This window comes from Bacillus rossius, chromosome 1 (assembly GCF_032445375.1).
Source record: "Bacillus rossius redtenbacheri isolate Brsri chromosome 1, Brsri_v3, whole genome shotgun sequence".
NCBI lineage: Eukaryota > Metazoa > Arthropoda > Insecta > Phasmatodea > Bacillidae > Bacillus > Bacillus rossius.
In genome coordinates, this window is record NC_086330.1 from 112,468,662 (window position 1) to 112,492,662 (window position 24,001).

Here is a 24,001-nt window from a genome sequence, read left to right on the forward strand (position 1 = left end):
AATACTACACGCTGTTAACAATTTTCGCCTTGAATTTACGAAAAACGCTTGTTTCAAGTTATCCAGGAATATTCGTAAATTTACGGGTAGCTTATTTAAATTACGAGAGCTATGTTTACTTACTTTGAAAAAGAATCCACAAGAATGATATCATAGCAAAAAATTAAAAAACTCACCAAAGATTCCTTCAAAAAAACTTTTATTTCTTTTACGCGTGATCTTATTTGGACGTTGCAAAATGACGTAGTTTTTTTTTTTTACAAAGATTCAATAATCTCACATTACGAAGAATTCTTCGTTTACGTGAGGTGAATTCTTCGTCGGAAAGTCCTTAATTGTACTGTAATTGCTAAGGTACAGTCTGACTGGTCAGGCAGTCTCAGCAGAAGCAGACTTGCCGATGTCGATGGCGCGAGGAAATAGTTCCAGCACGAGAGTTGGCGCTGTCAGTAGAAAAGGGAACGCGGCCGATGCCTTGAAGGTCGCCCGTCGTCTGCGCACGCCGCGATAAGAAAGTTAGGCGCCACTACTTTCCCAGTTTATGCAAACGACTGCCGGGGCAGGAATTAGCCCGATAGGAGGGACCAGCCGGGCCCGTTGATTTACCGTCGGCCCGTGGCCCGGAAGGGCAGGGCGGGGGCTCGCGTTAATTAAGTCGCGTGGAGCGGAGTGCCTGGGGGGGGGGGGGGGGGGGTCTGGCACGGAAGCTGCGCGCGCCCAAGATGCGTGTGGGTAATCCTGTGCTCTCCCGGGCGAGGCTCGCATGCGAGAATGTGCTCATCCACCAGGGCGCCATTACCCACTCTGTACAGCTCTGACCGCAGTGTTCTAGTTCCTTGCGGAGATCGCGCAGTGTCTGGCCGGTCCCCTGCTTCTTCAACTTGGAAATATTTTCCTGAAAACGAACTTTACACTTGTTTCATGGGAAAAAAATACATTTAAAATTTTTCTAGCTGTCTTGTTGCCAGTTTTGATGGAGTGACAGGGAGGAGGTTTATTTGTACGAGATATTACGAACCCCCACCACCCTTAAGTATTAAGAAAATACTGACCATTAATATATTTGTCAGTTTATTCGTTACAGAGGATAAATGTTTACAAAACCTGACGAGTACTGAAATACTTGCTCATGTTTTTTTCTTTCGGTATTAATCCTTGATGCTGATTGGTCCAGTGAACGTGTCACGTGTGCTGGCACGGTAGAGGTTGGCCAAAGAACGTCTCTGCTGCGTAGTCTTGCTCGCGCTCAACGCCTATGTTCACTTTACGGGCTTATTACTGCAAACAAAAGCAGACCGAAATAAATTACAAGGCTCCACTCGCGTATTAGAACGGAAGGCGCTGACTCTTGTCATATTGCAATTTGAAACTAAATTTTCGACGACGGACTTGAGTAATCTTTCGCAACAACGCATACGTGCATTTATGAACTTCAAAAGTTGTTTGTCTTCCTTACAATATTACTGGAGTGTCGTGATCTTGTTTCGAGTAAGCCGGGCAATTAGCACCACTACTGGTGCGAACTGATGCGCCTGCATTATAGTTGATTTGGCTTTCTGGTGAGCAGCCCGGTGTTGCGGGGTAGCTTGCCTAGCAAGGGGATTTTCCGCCAGCCGAAACAGCGAGAGCATGTTTTTACGTCGCGTCGTACAAAGTAATTTTTGTAAGGTTAAAAGTCAAGATGGCTTGAACGCAAAACGTATAAATAATATTTCGGCTGGAGAGGGCCGTCACGTGGAATTTACCCTTTTTTTCTTTAACTAAAGAAGATTCAGTGCTGTGACCAGTTGTGGAACAATTGGTTGTTTTTTTTTATTCTTAAGTAAACTAAACGCCATGTACAAAGTTTGGTGGTATTTAATTTATCTTAGAAATTTTATTATTATAGTAATAACAAAAGTTAAAAGAATATAAGTAATTCATGATTTACAGTTTTAAAATGTATATTTTAGGAGAGTGAAAACGGCTGAAACGCATAATTTTACTATAATGTTTTTAATGAAACGCCTGGTACAAGGGCCTTGAATTACATATTTATCTTTACTTCTCCGCCATATAATATTATGGCCACCGCTGTAATCTCATAGTTGTCCTGAGCCCGACGAGACAACTGCGCGCCAGTCCAGAGCCAGACATCTCGTTGGGGCACTAGCGAGCGTCGCATGTATCGTTCCGCCTCACTGAATAGAGACTTGCAAAATCTGTGTAATTCTTACAGTTCGTACCGTGTATCCATTGTAAGTATTAATAGAATTTTTATTGGATCGTGGGCAGAGCCAAGATTATTTCGCAGATCCATTTTACTCCAGGGTAGCCTCTATATGCCTGCGTACCTATAGTCAAGCCTTTTTAGAACATCCTTTGGTCGACAAGGTCACAACTTTTGGCGGATGACACGTAATTCGATAACCAATTATCCTCTTTGATTATAACTAGCCTTAGGTCGTCAAAAGCACTTTAGTCAAATCATCATCATGAATCATAAGTTGATACATGTGCTCCAAGTCTTTACTTTGCTATACAACAAACCCACAAAATAATCGCGTATTATGACATTCCACGAAGGACAGAACCTAATTAGAAAATACCAAGATTCACATGATCCAACGTCATAAAATACGCACAGAAGGTAAAATGTGGCTGCAGCCAATGCACAAAAGTCATTGTCTAGTTTATGTGAGAGCCTGTGGAGTCTAGCCTGATAACAGAAAAAAAAATAACTGCAGGAATTTGGTACGTGTTTTAGTATCGGCCACGTGCAAAAATAATTGGATAATGTACAGAGCAATTGAATCTTTCCTGTGTATAGAATAATCTGTGGAGTAATCGTGCCTGTGTTAGTAATAAATATGGACCTGCAAAATTATTTAATGATATCCATCAGGCTAGAATGAACACCCATGAACAAGTCTTGTTTGTTCATTGGCTGCTGCGATATTTTTACTTTTGCTCGGATTGCATATGGTCAGATCATTGACATTTTGTAATCTTCTTATTGGCTTCTTGTCGTCCAGGACGTGTCAAACTACCCACGATGCGATGGAAACGAAATTAAGAGCACAAATACACCGTGCAGAGTTTTAGAAGAAACCACTCGATTTATAAACTGCCCAAGATATCCGTGTGGTGTCTGTTTACGAAAATCATTTAAGAAAAGGTTGAGGATGGATGAGTGGGTCTGTTTTCTATGTTTAGTGGCAATGTCTAAATCGTGTATTTACAGAGTAAATTTTAGACATGTAACGCCCGGTACAGTTTCTTGAAAGCACTCAAATGCCTTGCATGGCATCTTTGTCTTCAGTTCTCCGCTATATAGTGTTACGCTTAGCGCTCAGGTTTTTAAGTTGTCCTATGCGCGCCAGTTCAGAGCCTTGTGCTTAGTGACTATACCGCGCTATAAACACCAGCGAGCATCGCACGTATCAACCCGCCTCATTAACACAGACATACATCCCTGACTAGGCGGACCCCTTAATACGTCATTAGAGTTAAAGTTTGTTTGTCTCTAAATAATAACGCGAAGCAGGCAGGCCTTGTACGATAAACATGGCCCCAGTGTATGAAGCATAGCCTGCTGGTAAATTGCATAGCAAAATGGTAGGGATCCTAAACATAAGTTGTACTACGAATTTATTGTCATGGTTTTTTTATATTCTTTGCTATTTCATTTTACTGTACAGAGCTTTTGCGTCTTTACGAGTCTTTGGGTTTTGCTTACAAAAATTCCTTTGAAATTTGTTTCGTAATGCAGTAAAAAAAAATCGATTAATCGCACATCAAAATTTTTAATTCGTACGTGAATAGAAAGTCCACAGAATTCCATGACGTAGAAGTCCGGTTCCTGCATTCAAATACGCAAACAAATATTTCCATCAACTTGATTTTTTTTTTTTTTTTGCTGTCATGCGTCTGAGTTCGTCTTGTCTTATTGCTGTTGGCAATTTTTGTGGGTTTTATTTTGTCTGTTAACTGGTCGTTGAACAAGCCGTTCGAATAGTGGCGCTTTTAACAATGCAGACCCGAGAAGCTGTGTAAGTGAGCTTCGGTTATGTTCAAATTGTTCTCGGGTTTCACCCAACATCCGATTTTTTTTTAAATTTTAGTTCAACGTCCTTTTCCTTAAAATATCCCGCCTTTTGTGATGATTTTAAATTGTTTGATTTTAAATTTGAAGATTTTTAGTCGTTGGATAGTTCTTAGAATAAATTAATGTTATCAGAAATATTTGTTCTAAAATAAAATTTTAAAGTTGTAATTTATAATAGTTAGTCTCCAAAATTTCTCTAGTTAAAATTGCATGATATATAAAGTTACTTTTTGCCAATATTAGTTTAGTTAGATCCAGTTTCTTTAGTACGACTGCTATTTTACCAAAGGTCATGTTGCTAAATAAAATATATATTTTATAATGTTAAGTTTCGAAAAAACATTTTCTAAAGAAAATTGTATGTTTATTTTAAATATCATTGTTATTTGCCTATACGATGTTAATAATTTCAGTTCTTAAATACGACTGCTGTTTGCTATGGACCGTCAAATTAAAATAGCGTCTGTACCTTAGGAAGATTTACCCGGGCAATTTTTAATTATTTATTTAATATTAAATGGCAAAGTTCGAGCAAAAAAAAATTGATTGTATGTTTTCCCCCGGGAGCGGTAGTGTAAGCTAGGTATTCAGTGTTTTTATAATTACTTCATGATTAAATTTAAGTAATTATTCGCATGTTTTATTGTTTTTAAATAATTACCTAATTATCACATGATTGGTTTATTTTGCATTGCAGTGAAAAATTACTAATGGACATTTGGTTACCTTCATAAATTAATCCTCTCAGAATTAATGATTAATTAATACACAAACAACCATCAACATTGCAGGTGGCACGTTTTGTGAATATATAAAGAGCTATTCGTTCATGTGTTTGGTTTCTCGTTCGCCGAACGATTTTCATTTTGTTGTCACGATAAAATGAATGTTGGTGAAAGCCAGGATATTGTATCAACTTTGCTGTTTTGCATTTTTATTAAGATACATTATTTAGTAAACCTTTTCATCGTTGACAGTTTCATTTTCGTTTTCGTAGGGTAACATACAGCTTATTCATGCGCTCACTGTCTGTTGTGTATTTTCTGTATTTTAATTTTACAGAGAATGCTTGCTTACATAATATGTACTGCAGGTTTTTGCTCTAAATTCTATAGTAACGAACACACAGTTAAATTTTGTACAACTTAGGTTAAGTTTTGAGTAGAAAGTTACTACTTCTTCCAAGTAGTAAGATATGACTATTGCAAACATCTTATTTAACGCTGTAACACCCCTGACTGAACTTTATAGGTTTATTGCAATTCCTATAATTTAATTCCTTTTCACCAGTATCTTATTCGTAGTGTGTTTATCTGATTCACGGCTTAATGTTACGGCACGTTATATTAATGTTGAGAGATAGTAAACTACTTACAGATTTTTTTTAGAAAGTTCCTAAATTTTAATGTTAAGTTATTGAACTATCTAATTGTGTGGGATATCTACATTTAATCAATAGAGTATCTTTGAAATTTGTTTGGATAAAAAAGGTTGAATTCATACTTGAAATATATTTTTTAATATTTAATTTCGCTTACAATTGTATAGGTTAATATCTTCCATTGAGACGTTAAGAGACGCTTGAAAAATTTTTTTTGAAAGAATGTACTCCTGCCTTAATGCAAGGAAGGTATTTTTTGGTTCAAGACTCATCTTTATCCTCTATGGAGAATGTTGGGATATTGCATTTTCATGTCGTCATGTAGTCCCTCGTGCGAAAAACATCCAGGTTCGATCCCGGAAACTGACAGTTTCTTTGACTTCGACAAATTTGTGATCAACTTAGAAGAAACATATTTTCACCCATGCGACTCTAACGCAGACACCACACTGAAAGTTCGGCTCGCATCCAGACGCGCTACGGACGTGGGCCACTCAACACCCGTGGCGTTGCTCCTTAATGCCAGTGGGCCTACTGCACTCTAGATTTCAAATAGTTGAAATCGCCCATTATAAGTGGAATTTTACTTTTATTTCGAATTTCTTGAAATCTCTACGATTCAGTGAGTGGATTGCCACGAATTATATATGAATAATGATTTTCAATGATTTACCGGTGAGTTCAAACTCTTCAAGCACAGATCCATGGTGAAACTCACTGATTCGCCAGTTAATAAAGAGGAGTTAACAGGAATTTTCCAATGGCATTCATTACTCTGGTTCAAATGGGTGATATTGGGGTTTAGGGAGTTGGAGACGACTTGCCCTAACCGCACTGCACCGTCGAGCCCTCAGACCAGCGCCCAAGTGCTGCCTTGCGCGCTGCCCCGCGGGTCCAGCAGGACGGGCGGGGGAGGGCGGGGAAGGGCGGACGTGCTACGACGTCACGCGCCCCTCGCGAAGCCCGCCGACTCAGCGACGCGTGTTCAGCGCGGCGACTCGTGACCCTCCCCACCCCCTCCCACCCTCAAACACCTCGTCGGGTGGCGCTCCGTGCCAAATATGTAGGCGTGATCGATAGTTCCGCCTGTCCCCCCTTCCTCTTGCTCATGGCCCCGCCCCGCCCTTTCTCTAAGCCTTTTCCACTCTTCGGGAAAATCTGATTCCCTGCGCCCTTCGAGATCCTCTTACCGGGTGGAAACAAGCGAGGGACGACTGGAAGGGCCATGCTTCGCCTCTGAAACAAGGTGAAGAAAGTCAATTTAGAATTTTACGTCCAGCGGTTATGCAGAGAGGCCTAAGGCGGTGGGCCCTGCAATACAGCAGTGGGCTCCTAACATATTTTTTTTTCTGCGGAAGTTAACCATCCATGGTTGTGCAAATATTCTAAATTTCCTATAAATTTTAATTTTTTCATAAATAGATGCAGTAAAAAAGCCATACGAATGTTTTAAAATATAATAATCCGCAATAAATAAAACAGGATTTAATGTACTAGTAGCTAGATATATCAGTAATATTTAGGTTGTGGGATCATTTTACCGCCTTCGTTATTAAAGGCACTGAACAATTGTTTTTATCAATCTTATACATTGAGAACGCAAATTAGGTGGGAGTTGAGATTATTCTATTCATAGGTACATTATTTAATTAGTTAAGTTAATGATTAGAAATAGTGAATGTAAAACTCAATTGATACATTGTGAAAATATAAAATAACACTTAATACTTATATATTAGGTTAAGGGTTAAAATAAATATTCATTCAAATATGATATGCGTTTTTTTAAACCAATTAAATTTGTGTAGCTCTAAAATATATTTGAAAACCGAGGCCTTCTGAAAAACATTATTTTTTAATTTGATATATTTACCATTTGTTATTTATTTTTACGCCAGCAAACAGTTTGATACATTTATGAATTTATTTACAGTGCACCTATTAGTGTTCATGGATTTTTTTGGTCACATTTGGAAGGTTGAAATAGAATCTATGATTCTCCCACGTAAATATTATGTCCGTTTGATATAGATAGGTTTGAGGCCAATGCCTTTGGTACTATTTACGTTCTGTTACTAAAAATTTATTCAACAAAACCACTTGTAGTCTCCGTCTCAAATTTGAAATACTTGTATTGTGTAAATAAAAATATATATATATTGAGCTTTACACTTTGTTTTATAGTTGCACGACACTCTAAAATTCACTACATTCGCATAAACTAACTTTAGCACTTTCTTTATATTAATGAGGACAGGAAAGGCCGTGTCTGTAATTAATATTACAATCGGTGAGAAACTTCAAAATATATTGCAAATTAGTGCAATGTTTGTGTAAATTTGTTAAAAAATAAAATAAAAAAAAAACAGAAATTATTCATAAGGGAGCAATTTTAACGTACTTGTCAGTAAAATTTCATGGGTTGGCAGCCGTTCCTTGAGCTCCTTCTACAGGTTATATTATTAAATTTTTATTTACGCTAGAGCGAAGTAACTTATTTTGCGAAAGAACGAACTTTTTGACTGCAAGAAGAAAACAGCTTTAGTTTAGTTTTTAGTTTTGCCGTCGGCAACGAAAGCGCCAAACAGTTCCCTGCATCATTGTTTAAATATGTATTAAGTGCACTTTTAAACTTCCGGTAATGAAATCTTTTGTCCGGGAGGATTTGCTTGGAGATTAATATTGGAAGTAGAAAATTGCCATCTTGCGGCCTTGCCATTAGTTACTCCCGTAATCGGGGTTTGGCATTTTTGACGTGACGTGCATAAAAGAAGTGAATTCTCCTCGTCATTGCGCAGAGATGGCGCGAGTTGAATGGTTTGCGATGGAAGCTGAGCTAAGCGAGAAAGTTCGCGCAAGTGTGAAGTCTGCAGGAGCGATAAACGTTTTTAAAAATTTTGTTAGCGTGTACAGCTAAAGATCATCAAATGAGCGTTAAAAAAATTTAAAAAAAATAAACTTAACCGCCTGTATTAAACATTGATGGTATCGGCGTAGTTGAAGACGCTAACACATTATAAATTAGTGGAAAATAGATTATGTATGAAGTTTTTTTTTCATAGACTACGAAGGGTACCGAGTGATGTATAGATAAAACATTTTATTTGCAATTAGAATAATCTGGGTTTGAATCTAGCTATAAATCTCCAGGACAATTACTGGTATGTTTCCTTACCACATTCTACGACACATTCCTTGTTCAGATATCGTCTTTAATTATTGATATTTAAATTTTGGTAAATAAAAACCGGTGTTTATATGTTGCTATTAAAGACAATGCTTAAAATATTGGTATAGAACATTTGGAGGCAATTTGTTTCATAGTGACAACCTTCAAATTAGATTAAATTTAAAAATAATAATTCGTTTGTTGGTATATGATCACCATAATAGTTGTTGATTGTGCAGGGGTTAGCGTACTCTCCCTGCATAAGGTGGGAACATAATATTGTTACAAATATATAAGTACAATCTTGTTTCAAGAGCAGATAAAGGATATGGAAAATTTTATTTTATTTTGTACTCTGTGTACATTTTACCTGATATTTTTCTTTTAATAAATTTAGCTTTCAAACTTTTTATGAAGCATTAATACGTAATCTAAAAAAATTATTTTGAAAATCATTCTTCCGATGGGAATTATTTGGCATGTGTCGATGAATGCAGATATCTAGGTAATGTTTTGCCATGACTTACGCCGTAAGGTCGAGGAAATATATTTATCTGCTTATCGTAAACGCTGGGCATATCTTATTCCTCCCGGGACTTCGGAAGCAACAGAAAAATCACGAGAAAACCCAAAGAAACGTGTAAGTTGGCTAACAGGGAATTCACCGGACAAATGTAGAACTGTTGCGCATTTGTCTTGTATTCTGTTCTTCTTTTTTCCGCTCCTTCGTCGCAGTCCTGGGAAGTTCTTGGCGTCCGGCCGCTCTTCGCAGCCACCTCCCCCCTTCCTTTTTTCCTTTTCCCGAACCCGGATGAGGAGGAATGAAGAAGTGGGGGAGGGGACATTATTCAACCGCGTATGGCCTTCCGCAGGATACCAGAAGCCACGCGGATGAAAATGTTCCCATTCCGCGACCCCTCCTTCCATTTCCATGAAGCTTGTGAGCATCCTGCGGGTCACAATGGTATTATTTTAGCCATTTTAATATCCTCAAACCTTGCCGTGAACCGCTGTACGATTTTTCTCTTCTGTTCTCGCAAAATTTCAAGAGCTTTTTTTTTATGTGTTCCAGAGACTTGTGTTATAAAAGGCGAACCACGTCTTATGCTGGGTTGAACTCGGTGAAGAAATACATATGGCGAATTTTTTAGTGGCTTTCCCTCACAGCAGACATCGCTGTAACGACTTAAGTTTATATGCGACTAGAAAAGAAAATTCCTGAGCGAAATCTTTATGAACTAATGTATTTTGAGGAAAAAAAATCGAAGAACTCTCCTCTGATTTGGAACATTGGAATACACGGATTTTCTATCTTTTTTTGCATGCATTTTGCCTGCCTGTTTTTCTTTCAATGGTTGGCATGAAGTTAATATAAAAATTTCATTTCCATATTCTTGAAAATTCTGACTCATAGAGAAATAAAGAAAACACTCCACAAACTTAAATGCTGATGTTTCGGCATGTAAAACAGCACACACACAAAGAGGAAATAGATGAGATTCATTACTCATATTAATATCATAGCGATAACTAACAGTATAGCCTACCGAGCATGAATCAGGTCCCCACTGTAGTAAACGACCTGGAAGAAAAAGTCTTCAAAAATCAAGCTACAGTTAGCGTTTGATACGCAAGTTCTCGGTAAAAATTCATAACAAATCTTATTTGTTTCCAACGAAGAAAAACGTTCTTCGTAGTTCCAGATAATTTGAGTTGTATAAATTGCGTCCGGAGTCTGTATATCATAGTTTTGTGTTCCGTTTTAAACAAGCTAATGAGGCACCTAGGATGAAAATGAGTGTTTTGATGTGTAGCATCTTAGCCCTCGGTATACGGTATTTGGAGGGAGTAATGTCGTGAATGGAACGGAAGTCGCATGGAACGGAAATGTGTAACCACGTTGCTGCCATCTGTTACGGTTGGCGTGAAACAAAGTTCACGAAAATATATTATTAACTGTTTAAAGAATTTTAACAAGATGGACAGTATTTTAATTAAATTCCTTTTCGAAAATCAGGGCCAAACCTTGGGGTTAAGTATTTTTTCAAGACTTTTTCTTTTTTATCGGAGCCGTTTCATTATAATGGTTATATTTCGGTCTGCAAATGAAATGATTTGATGGTCGACTTAGCTGTCGTCAAGAGAATTTTATCGGCGGGTGCGGAAACTACGTGTGATTCGTGCCCAAAAATGTCGTTGAAAATACAATGTGTGTATATTCATCACGCTCGGCATTATTTGAAAGATCATCGTTATATTTCGTTCCCGAGTTTCGTAATTTAATTGTATTTGCAACATGAGCACGCATGAATATGCTGGTTACCGAGGTAAGATGTTACCTACACATCTATGGCGAGTATTGGAAGACTAGCTCACGTATTTTTGTTCTGTAGACTTTTGTTTTTGGAGAATATTTTTAATGCTCCAAGATGAAGCTCGTGTATTCATGTTAAAAATGAGTAAACTCACTACCTATAATTTACGAAGATATCAGTCAATTTACGAAGATCTTTGGATAACCGATAAACCGTTTCGTAAATATATGGTGAACAAAATATTCTTTTCAGCAGTGTTCGTGCACTCAGACTGGTCAGAAGGTTTTTCCATTAAATAAATATAGGTAAAATTCTGGGCTACTTTGGTTTTGGCTGTGCAATTGGTCCACAGTTTGTGCGGGGTAGGTCTATTTTTGGCTTGTAATGGAAACGATACCTTCAAAATAGTACCTGCTAATTGCGGGCGACCCAGCCAGTCAGAAGGCAGTGGGCAGAAGAGAGTGGTCCGAGTGAGTTGGCAACTGTGAAGTAAACACTGAAGGTATGGTTGAACTCGCGAATTGTCCTAGTCCCTACCCACACGAGGTGAGTCTGAATTCGACCTACAAACTCCGACTCCTAATTCGTTGCGAAACAAAGAAATTTAAAAACACATTATCTAATGTGTTTTTCAAGGCGATGAGCTATGAAGTTGTAGCTGGACAACAATTTGATTACAACTAATAGAGAAAGAATTTAAAATGGAACACTAAAACGTCCAGATAAAGTTTGGCTAAACCAAGTTTCACAGGAACAACACAAATTGACACTATCCTAAAATTATTTCGTTGAAATAATTTCAGGTAAAATTTATGCTAAAAATTTTATTTAAAAATGGCGTTACTCCAAATAAGCCAATTAAATTTATTAATGGCAGCGACCTCATGTGCTGTGTACGCAGAATTTTGCCCATTAAAATATTCATATAAATGCTTGTGTTACATTATAAATACTACTTTAGTTCTTAAGACCGTAAGTCGTATTTTAGTTTTCAACTTTTCACCGTATATATCATGAGAACGAGATATTATTTGGTACTTGTTGTTCTGAACCACGTGTCACCCAATCGGCCAATCAGAACGAACGGCTGAATCCGTTAAGCTTGATTCAATGCAGGCGTTGCTGAAGATTCAACCGTTATATACCGTGGAAAAATTTACACTGTCTAATTACGCTTGATACTTCAATCATTAGTGTATTTTCTAAAGTTAATTTTTGAAGGAAGTGCTCTGGAGCCGACCTCAGTAGCGAAGTCGGACGCAGTCCGAGTCTCAGTGGCAGAGGTTCTGGGTTCGAGTCCCGGGTAAGGCATGGGTGTAAACATGTGGTTGTCAAAATTGGTCACAAAAATGACAAAAAGTCAATGAAACGGTCAATTGATCAATGATGAGTCATAAATTGTGGAATGGCTCATCGGTGATTTAAAAAAAAATCACACATTTTTAACCTTAAAAAAAAAAAGAAATTCAGACTAGAGAGGCACGTGTCCTGCGTTCTATTCCCGACCGAGTCTGAAATTGTTAACTCGTAAAAAATTAATTCCCGGGTTCAGAATTTGGTGTTGTGTTGTTCCTTCGCCTCCATAGCGTGAAAGGCACTAGTCTGCCACTGCAGAATCACCCAGCTTTAGGGCCACGGCTATCTTCCCGTGGCGATGGTCTCCGGTTCTCTCAACCACTTAGCGTCTAGTATTAATAAAAGAGATTTTTTAAAGCAGTTTACGGCCATTTTCCCCCGATAATTGATTAAGCCTTTTTCAATTTCGGATCTTAATACAGTCGTTCTGTAATTATCTTTGCCAAAACATCGACACTATTGGTTAGATAAATGCGAATTTGAAGGCCGTCTTTGGATTATTTTCCTTCCGGTTATCTTATTTCAGAAGATATTTTTTATTTCATAATTTGATTTTCCAAATTAGATTAAGTTTTTTTATTTGAGGCGGGGCAGAGGCCTACTTACGAGTAGGGGCATGCATAATGAGCAATGTTATTCCTGTAGATTTCCGTAGTGAAATTAAATTTTTCAGTCAGTCTACTGTTCTTTGTAAAATGAAAATTCTATGATTAGGTCCATTCTACAACGACACGGAAGTGGAGACGGATCACATAAACGTAGACGGATCTCACGGAACAGGGTCTCTACAACGGCACGCATGCGGACACGGACCCCTACGGCTGAGCTTTTCCGTTTGCGACTACGTGCAACCAATATAATTCAAGTATTTGGTCGCAGGGGTAGCCATATTTGTTTATGTTCTAAATACGTTAAAAATGTATTCAAATACAAGAATATCTAATGTTATATTACTACTTTGAGGTTTATTTTTAGTATGCATGTAAATCCTGACTGTATTATGATCACGAATTTCAAATAAATAAAATAAATCAATGTTTCGTAACCGTAAAATTAAATCTCGTTTGTTTTCCATTTGTTACGTTAACATGCACTGTGAAATCAGCATACGCGATAGTGAAATGTTTCGGCAGATCCGTATCCGTTATACGTGATTCGTGCCATTGTAGAACGGGCCTTGACGAGTACGCTATCGGAAAAACACGAACGTCGGAGTCGCGAAGCTGTAGCTGTTTCGATCGGCCCGTTTCGCTGGGCGCGCGCCTACGATGCGAAATCTCTGCCGCCTCCCACTTAATAAAACATGCAGGGGAAACAGCGCCATTCGCGTTGGAGGAACAGCGAAGGGAGGAGGACATAAAAATATAGCACTTAAAAAAAAAGGCTCAGATATTTGTTCTTTCTCTCTCTTTCTCGACGCTCAGAACATGTGCGCCAGGGCGGTCATCAAAAATTCAAGAAGTCAAGTGTGCAGCGCGCTCCAGAATGCTCGGGTTCCGCCATATAGTTCGAAAGGCGCACGATGTGCATATTCATTTGTTTCCGCATTCCTCGCCTCTCGGGATTGGCGCGGGTCACTGCAGTTCGACCCCTGCTCGGGGAGGCAGTGCCGGCTGCGCGGACTGCAGCCTGTCCCGCGCGACGAGAGTGGTGCTCGGAGTGTTGTCTCGTGCTGGTTCCACCGGGGCTTCGTCAAAACGTCGTGGACGCATTTTCGAACCACACACGTTTGTAACGCGTCGACTATCGAACTAGCGTGTGTAATTCACACGCTGAGCGACGCATGGCCACTGATACTTTAATAATGGAGCCTGCGAAATTTGGACGCTTTGTTTTACTGAAACATAAACATTTACGAAGCTTATTATTCAATTTATTTCAAGTTTTAATTGCATTTATGTCGGTAGACGCAATATTAAGGGTTTAGGTGTTGAATATGCTACACCTGTACCCTAACCGCATTGGTAGTTCACGATAGGACACGGCCAGTCACTTTTTTTTAGGGATCAGATTTCTGTGTCCTGTCCGTGTCCTATTGCTTGCCCAAACTTCCGCGCATGCGCAGAGCTCCCTTTTTCGTTGATTTCGTCCAATTGGCGGACCCATGTCTCTCTGCCACTAGCTTGTATTTTCTCACTTTCGTGAGCTTCGGTAAATGTACTAAGCGAGTTGGTGTGCCAAATGAAACTATACGATAGCGAAACTATTCTGGAATACATTTTGTACACTTTAATGGCCATAAAAAGAAATAATCGCAACTTAAAAAGTACTTGAGGAAATTAGAAATAAGGTTACATTTTTGAGCAATGGTGCTGCTTTCTCTAGTATTTTTGCAGTAACAGTTACACCGATGGTATGAAATGTCCGCTAGAATGCGTTGGAATCAGTTACTACCCTTGCGCAGGGCCCCTTTTATTAAAACGGTTGCTGATATGTTCCTTACTGGGATTCGGTCTGGACACGTTCTGGAATACGGCCCGCGAGTTAGGTTACGGTTGTATTCCAACAAGGCAGTGCTTATTCGCTACCTTACCCGAGCGTCTTGGAATACCGCTCTTAGTTCTTTAACTCAACGAAATTGGCAATTTTATGGCGTGAAAATTTTCCCCAAACAGGCTATTAGTAGTAATTGTGAATTAAGGAACGATTTGCATGACGGGTGTGTCAGTTATCAAACGAGTGTGTCACTCTTAATATACTTAGCGCTTTTAATACGTGTTAGTAGATTTTAGTAACGATTTTAAAATTTAATGCCTTTTCTCACTTCCCGTATCGGGATGTTTTTATGACCTTAAAATATCGTGCAAGCAAAATGTAACAATGCCACCCGTTTTATAACTTTATTTTCAGTAACACATTACTCTACAGCATTTTATTTCCATTGACACATTATTCTGCAAAACATATTTTGCCACTTTTTTATTGTTATACGTAGGATTTTGCATTGTTATATGTAGTCCGTTATTACAAGAGACTATATTTGAAAATCTTTCACAAGTTACCTCGAATTGTTTTCCTACATGAAAACATTCTCTAGCTGTATCAATGTTTGTATGTTTTTCACTCATGACTCGACACCTTTTCCACTGTCAGTTGTTTTCATCAGACGGAAAGTGCATCCCTCTGTTTGGCCGCTGGGCGTAGCTTCGCATGTGGGGAGCGCGTGTAGTGACGAATCTGTTGTCGTGAGCCACGAGACATAGTCCTCTTTGTGCTTGAAAAATGGCGAGGGAACCCGCCATCGTCTACGCCCGCCGCTGCTCCCACCCCCAGGTAGCAGCTGTTTATGTAGCTGTGATAAGGCCCTCGAGTGAAATGGTTGCAGAGGGGGATGATATCAACCCTTCCCTTCCGGGACTTATCTTCCTCCGGTCTGACACTCGGGGGAGGCTGAGGCAGAAAATTTTTTTTTTCCCCTTCTTTAAAGCGTCGAGGGGAGGGGGGATGACCCCGCCAGAATAAATAAGTGGCTCCCATCCTACCCTACTGCGACTGTTTTTTTATCTCCTTTTATTTAGTCTGGCATTTCCACCGCCTTCCGTTTCATTGTCTTCCTTGTCGAGGTCTTCCGTCGCTATCCGCCCCCTTCCCCCGCCCCCTCCTCTCTCCCCACGACCATACCAAGACCTGCAAGAGGCATGGCCGCGCGCGCGGGAAGGCGGATTTAGCCAGCAGATATTCCGCGTGTTCCGACGCAAGCTGGATAGTCGCCCCACCCACACAGCTTACCAGTTTTTAGGTAGATTTAGTTGAAAGACTGCCTACTGTAGCCCTTCCCATGGCGCGACTTCCGGATAATTTTTATACAGTTTTTCGTTTCATGGTCCATAGACCCCAAAACCATCGTCGACTCATAAGTATATATATATAATTTTATGGATACGATAACTGTCTTAATTTCACACAAATAACATCCAATTCGATACGTAAAATAAAGTAACGCAAAATCTCGGTCGATTTCGTTAACGAGCAAAATCCGACCAAAGAACTGGAAATGAACAAGGTTTTTTTTTAAAACATAAAAATCACTAACTCCTATAATATGATGAATGTAGAATCCGTTTTAACGTATTATAACTTGTAGAAGTTATGCCAAAAACCTTTATCTTAATACATTTTTGATATGACAAATCATTACTTCAAGGGGTGGAAAAAACAAGGGTTGGAAGACAAAATAAATTGTAACTCCCTTAGTAGGTACACCATCGAATTCGTTTAGATTGTTAGTAAATATTATAATTTATATCTAAAACTTCTGTCGGGAACAATTTTTGATAAGACGAACCATTGGTGCAAGAGTTTGGAAAAAAAAAAGGAGTAGAATTAAAAAAAAATATCATAATTTTCGTACTATGTCTACTATTAAATCCGTTCTTATTTATTATAAAACCTTAAAATATTTTCTACAAATTCCATGCAAAGTAATTTTTCATACGACCAATTATTATAGCAGGAGGTAGAAAGAAACAAGGGTTAAAGAACAAAACAATTTAGAACTCCCTTAGTATGGACACTATTAAATCCGTTCAGTTTGTTTGTAAACCTTATACGCATGACATAAAACTTTGGTCGACAATTTTTGATTCAATCAACCATTTCTGCGAAAAGTGGAACAGGAGTTAAAGGATTTAAAAAAATATTCACAACTCTCTTAGTTAGCAAAAAAATATATTCCGTTCACGTTGTTTGTAAATTATATAGTTTTTATCTGAAACATGTGTCGGAAACAATTTTTGATAAGACGAACCATTCCTGCAAGGGGTTCACAAAACCAGGGGTTGTAATAAAATAAATAAAACACGTGTATTGTGTATACTATTGAATTCACATCTTATTTATTTTAACCTTCTTAATATTGTATAAAACGTTTGTATTGAGTAAATTTTTATGTTTATCAACAATTTATTACTGTAAGGGGTGGAAATAACAACTGATGAATGTAAAAAAAAATCATAAAATATTTAATTGATATACTTTCAAATCCGCTATAATATAATATATAATAATATACAATATTATATAATTCTAAACATTGTCTTAAACCTTTGGCTCAAACAATTTTTGATGAAACGAACTAACACCATAAAAAAATGGGTTAAAAAAATTCCAAAACTTCTTTACTATCAAATTTGTTTAGATTTATTTTAAATCATCGTAATATTGTTTTAAATTTGGTCCGAAGAACATTTTTATACGACCACTTGTTAGTACAAGAGACGATAACTAGTATTTGAAGGGCAAGAAATTCATAACTACCTTAGTAGGCATAATATGACATTAATACTAAACTATTCAATGCTGGATGCATTCAGTTAAAAACATGGAAACGTGGAATATGAGATAATCTTTTATCGATAATTTTGATTTTGGAATACTGAAAACATAGGACGGCATTTAAGTTCTTAAAACGTTACAGAAGTTTATAGAAGTTTCCAGAACATTTTCTTAAGAAATAGGTACTACAATATCCAACTCCACCTGTAGACTTTGTTGAGAGATTTTTTTTTGTAAATTTCTATGACTAAGTTGTTAGGTTTCATCTTTCGGATACTTATTAACTTTTTACGTGGAAATCGACATTTGTACAGATTGTAGTATGGAAAAGGTGGTGTCGTGTCTTGCAAACAGCTACCTTGAACCACAGGTATATTAAATTCTTAATGTTGTCCAATGAAGCTTACTGTACGTGCGTTCCAATCTTTCTAATTTATTGTTTGACTCCAAGTTTGCTATCACACCCCGAGCTGCTTTTTTTCCTCTTCTCATAATTACTTATATTTTAAAGCAATTTTAAAACTATACCTACTTTGCATTAGATGTTCTGTCGCAAGAATTTACTAAGTGTAATATAATGGTTGTAAAAAGTCGCGACTTTTAAAGCTATTATGTATATAACACAGTTGAAAATATTTGTGACCGGATAAATAATGAAAGGGAAATATCGTGTTAAAATGTACAGAAATTGCAATTAATGAAGAGGAAAAAAAATTATATACCATGTTAAACCGAGCTTTAAGGCAGTAATTGTAAGTTTTTTTTTGTAATTTCTTTTAAAATAAGGGGATACAACAGCAAATAAACCACGTTTGCTATCTTGCAATTTACGTTTCGTCGCGAATTTGGCCACCATAATTTTGCTAATGGTTAGCCAATATTGGTAAAAGATCACGCAAGTGCCCATAATATAGAGTTCGAAAATGAACATTTAGCAGGTAGTTGAAATGAAAGTTAAAATGCAAGAGAGCTACTCTGGTGCTCTTGCGGGGTAACTCTTGTGTAAGGGCGAAGCGAAGAAAACGGAGTTAGCGGCACGGCTGCGAGAAGAGCGCCCGCCGCCTGGTCGCGTGGCGGTCCCGAGGGGAAGCCGCGGCGTGATTGGCTGGGCCGCGTCCGGCCGCCCTCGCCTGCTCAAGTCCCCGTCGCAACGAGGGAGGAGAAGAGGCCAATAGAGGAAAATAGACTAAGAGGGAGAGTCGAAAAGAGAAAAATAGAGAGAAAAAAAGCGAATAAGAGAGAAAGAGAAGAAAACCAGGGAAAGAGAAAAGAGACCAAAAGAGACTAAGAGAGAAAAAGACATAAAGAAAAAAGATAAAGGGAGAAAGAGAGAAAAAGAGCTAATAAGAGAGAAAGAGAGAAAAAGACAGCGAGAAAGAGAGGGAACGAGAGAAAAATAGAAAAAGATAAAAAGAGAAAGAGAGACACAAAAGGAAAACAACACCGCCGAAGTAAGTTGCTGCCAAATGAAAATAAGTATATTTTTGTCAGCGCATTAAGGTTTGCTCCGCTTGACAGCACCGGGCAGCATAAAGGCGGGTTCCCGTCTCCTTCTTGAATACCATTTTGTTGATAGGAGAGCGAGGAGAGGAGTGGAGGTAACAACACGTCTGAAAAATTTGTATAGAAAATAAAAGTTGGTTTCTCCAATTATTTCATTGAAATGATTTTACGATAACGACAGGTTTTTGCGGTGGTTTTATAACTTTGTTTAATCAAACATTATACAGACGTTTACTGTTTCTGTTACTCCCTTGCTGGTCTACCAACACACCGAGCAAAGGCGAAAAACTCCGTCGCTCTCTCGCTGGAGTTCCAAAAATTAAAATAATAATTTAATTGTGATTTTAGAAAATATTAAAACGCCTGAGAACGACGCAAACACAGAATCATTAGTAGAGGAAAAGCAAATTGAGGATGGAATTGGGTTAGTTATTTTATCAAAAATAAACGTAAATATTATAAAGTTACTAACAAATTTAATACTAAACGCGCAGTCACAAATAGCATGAAAAATCATTTACCAGAAGTGAGGTGGTAACCTTATTTATAAGCTGGAGCAAAAATATTAAATGAGAAACCTAAAATAATATTTGCTAAACACGTGCACTAAAAACTACACTTAAAACTAGAAGGCAGCCAGAAAAATTCCTTTAAACTATTTGACATTAATGCAGACGCAAAATTCAATGACGTCATTCGATTTTTAATCCAACTCCAACTCCAACATGGCTTGAAGGTGAACCAGCATAAGTAATTTTCAACATTGTTTAATAGCAGAAGGAATCGGCAAGTTCATTAAAATTACATAACAATTCTACCAAACTTCCACCACACAGTTCAGTATTCATAAGGGTATTCCAAACAAGTGGGACATAAATTACCGTTCGTATTTCGAGGTCTTTTTTCCATTTAATCAAAATCACACTTTCCGTGACACAAATATGATGTGGCTGGGCGAGCGAAACTTGCAGTGATCGTAATCGCTTAAGTGCGGTAAAGTTTATTGTCAGTAAACGAACGATGCCGGCGATTAACCAAAGCTTTATTTCTTCACCAGAAATAATGGTGGACCTTCTTCAAGCCGCGGTGCTGTAGGTATTGTAGATGATGAGCCCAATAGCGCAGATCCATTCGCCAGCGTCTACCCCCTCATTTGCGGTCACTCCAAGCAAATTTTCTCCTCTGCCCGATAGTCCGTTGGTGTCATGACGTCACACTCCGGTGTTAAGGACATGAAACAGTTTCCAACCTCCACATAAACTCCGCCAGTATATTATACTTAGTTTTTTTAATCTGTTAACATCTTAGCTCTCGGTATACGGCATTTGGTGGGAGTAATTTCGTGAATATAGAACGGAAATACGTTTTATAAAAGTCGTGGTCACCCATCAAAGTATCATGTACATTCGATTGTGCTTAACAAAACATATCGCCTTTACTTGCTCGGCCACCATGACGATATGAAATATAATAATTAAAAAAAATAACAATACTTCTGAAAAAATATTTGCGAGTCCTTTAACTATAGTGCTTGTTCTTTTAAGCCACCCTGCCTACACCAGCGCACGAACTGCGTCATAATTGTTCCGAAACTACCCACAGCGCATCAGATGCACCGGCTTTGAGAAAAATTGTAGGAAATAAAAAAATTACTTTAACCTAACCTGGGTTGGGTTGGGTTTGATTAGGTTACTACCATCTTGTTAAACAGAATTATAGTTAGGAATTAAATTTTTTTTTCTTAAAATTAATAATTTCGTATATTTATTACGCTCGACATTATTTTTAGAATTATAAGTACATTTCGCGTCTGAGTTTCGTATTGTTAGTTTATTTGCAACACGAGAACACAATCTCCTCGTTGACCGATATTAGATGTGAAGGTACACATACTGGCGAGCACTTAAAGATTTGCTAAAAATATTTTTATACATTAAATTATTTTAACTTGAAATATATTATTAATTAAATACATACGAACATTCAATTAAAGCTGCCTTTTTCAATTTTAAATACCAATCACAAAAAAAGTTGTATTAAAGCTGGACTGCCTAATCAAGAGAGATACATATTTTTTTATTGATTAAAATAATTTTAATTCATCTGATAAAGGATAAAAATAAATTTTGGCGTGGCCATTTCCCGCAGTAGTATTTATGTTTGTTTCAGAGAAATAATTCTAGGCCGCAGGGGGAAAAACAATGAAGCCACATGTAGCAAAAACTAGATTGAGTCAACTGTCTGCTTTTAGGAAGAGCTTGCTCATGTGGTCGTAGAATTAAGTCAGCAGTACACATTTTTACTATATGACATTGAATTTTAATAAGTTATAATGTTCGAATTCCTATTGGAAAAAAATATAACACATCAAATTCTTAACTCTTATTTTTTCTTTCTCTGGCAACCTAGAATTGTTTTTTATGTACAAGCTTTCACAAAAACATTGAACACTTATTATTGAATACGGTAGCATTTTATAAAGAAGGTGAATCAACCAATGCAATCACTTTTTATGTATCTACTATTGTCACTTTATTCTTTCAAGGTGAATTAAAGTAAAACAAATTCCCTATTTTTACAGTTAATAATAATATTTGTAGTTTCTTTTCCTGTTTCAATCAATCATAATTTTTCCTTCAGATGTTTCTCTGTATAAGCATTGCATATTATGTACGTTAAGTCACATAATTGTTTGCCAGAGAACGCATTTGTAAAAAATAAACGAATCTGTTCATAGTTAAATTTATTAATGACCAAATTACGTTGCTGTCACTCACTATAGATTAGAATTTTTTTCGCATAGAAATAATACCCAATAAAAATAAATTTATTGTAGCGAAAAATAGATGAGTTTTGGCAAAATCATATTTTTTTTAATTGAAAATACTTCATCGTGTTGACAGTTTATTTAAAACTTTATAATACACAGTTTGAGCGGGAGAGATAGGACCCGAAAGACGCTATCCTGGATTTAACAGTTTTTAGGCAGTAACAATTTTCTGTCTTTTGATTTTCAAACATTGGCTATTAGTTATAGCATAGTATACAACTTTGTGGAATGCCTGAAGTTAGTACATGCAGTAAATTTACGGATTTTTCAACGAATAACTTAACCGAAATTAACGAAGTGTTTTTCGTAATCTCAGATTACTGGATATTCGTAGAAACTACGCCTAATCACGACTTGGTTCGATTTAAATCGACTAAACAACAAAAGCGTGGACAAAAAAAAATGGATTTTGGAGTATATTCAAAAATATCCTTAATGTTTTGTTAAAATAATGAGATTATTTATGTTTATTCGTGTTTAAAATACGTTAACTCAGTACCGTAAATTATCGAACATAAACCTTAAATTTACGAAGTTCCCTGAATAATTTGTACCAGCGTTCTTCCTAATTTAGTGTGAAAATTCTTAACAGTGTAGTGACCTACTGATTAAAATAGCTTTCCTTGTGAAATCATTAGTGTTTAGAATTGCATTCATTTGTGGGAATGAGTTGATACAACTAACTTATAATAATGTTATCAATATAAGTAATTTTATGATGTTTGAACAATCTCTTAGTGTGTGATCTTTGCGTTAACGAAGCCAAATTTTCAGTACTGAACATAAAAAAAATTTGTTATGGCATAAAAACAAGTTGAAAATAATATGGTTTCTTTGGGAAACTATCACTCCACCTTAAACTGCTGCAGCCTCGTTTTCGAAACAGGTATCTTGATGGAAACCTGCACTCAGCTAAATGAAACCAGATGCCCGCCTAGGCGGCGTTAGGCCGGGTCTAACAGCGAGGCTGCCCTGAAGCACGCGCGTGACTCTAACGACCACTGGCGTGGATCTGATGTGTTCCTGTGCGCTCGAGCTAAGGGCGACACTGGCTCTCACGTCACACGCCTCTTCGCCTCTACGCGCCTGGCACCGAACTGTCGTCTCGTCGGTAACGCACCTCCATGAGACTTGTAGTGGTCAGTGCCGTAGCCAGGATTTGTGTATGGGGGGTGTTAAGAAGCATGCCCCCCCCCCTCCCGTATTAAAGCGGGGGGTCCGGGGGTCCTCCCCCGGGAAAATTAGTATTTTAAGGTGTAAAATAGTGCTATTTTATCAGTTTTTGGTACTTAAATTGAAATATTGTAATGGTAAAAAATTTATTAATTTTAATATGAGATTTGTTTGAATGATGAATAAGAAATTAATTAAAGATTTGGGGCTAAGTGGGGGGGGGGGGGGTTGAACCCTTAGACCCCTCCACCCCCCTGGCTACGCCCCTGTGGGTCGAGCATGGTTCTTTTCCTCGCCACCGTCATAGCGACGACGCGTCGCCGGTATGACGGCTGAGTTATGACGGCCGAGTGAAAATGCGAGCACGGATCCCATCGTCATATCTTTCCCGTCATCGCTAAGGCGCCTTACCTACGACGGCTTGGCAATCGATAATATGCAGAGGTTGGCAGTGAATTTACAGCAAGGATGTGTTTTATTTGGCAGTTGGTGTATCTGTTAGCAATTTACAGCCAATAGAAAACTACCTACACGAAAACAAGATTGTGGACATTCGTAAAACTTAGGCATAATGTGTCTATCGAATTATATATTTTCCACAACTATATTCAATATTTTTATCATTTTTCACTGTACGCCTGTTGGTTTTCCGTAAATATAAGTTTTACAGACTATTTTTTGCTCAGTAAAACACCCGTCACGTCTCTGTCTCAAAATATAATTAAATCATTTTACATAGCAAAGTCGTTTATGATTAGGCTATTAAATAGCATATAAGAAGGTTAAGGAGTGCATTAGAAACTGTGAAAGTTTCTAGTTTTTAATATGAAAATATTATTTAGCGATCTTGTGAAACGTGTTCCCCGTTATTATTAATTTTGTTTTCAATAGTCAGTTATTATTACTTTAAATC

At 37.7% G+C, this 24,001-nt stretch overlaps 1 protein-coding gene across 3 annotated transcripts in view; it reads left to right on the top strand.

Annotated features, from left to right (window-relative positions):
• The window catches only part of LOC134542324 (neural-cadherin-like), an 865,978-nt gene that overhangs the window by 435,760 nt on the left and 406,217 nt on the right, over positions 1-24,001 (top strand). The gene's annotated exons all lie outside the window — the stretch shown is intronic.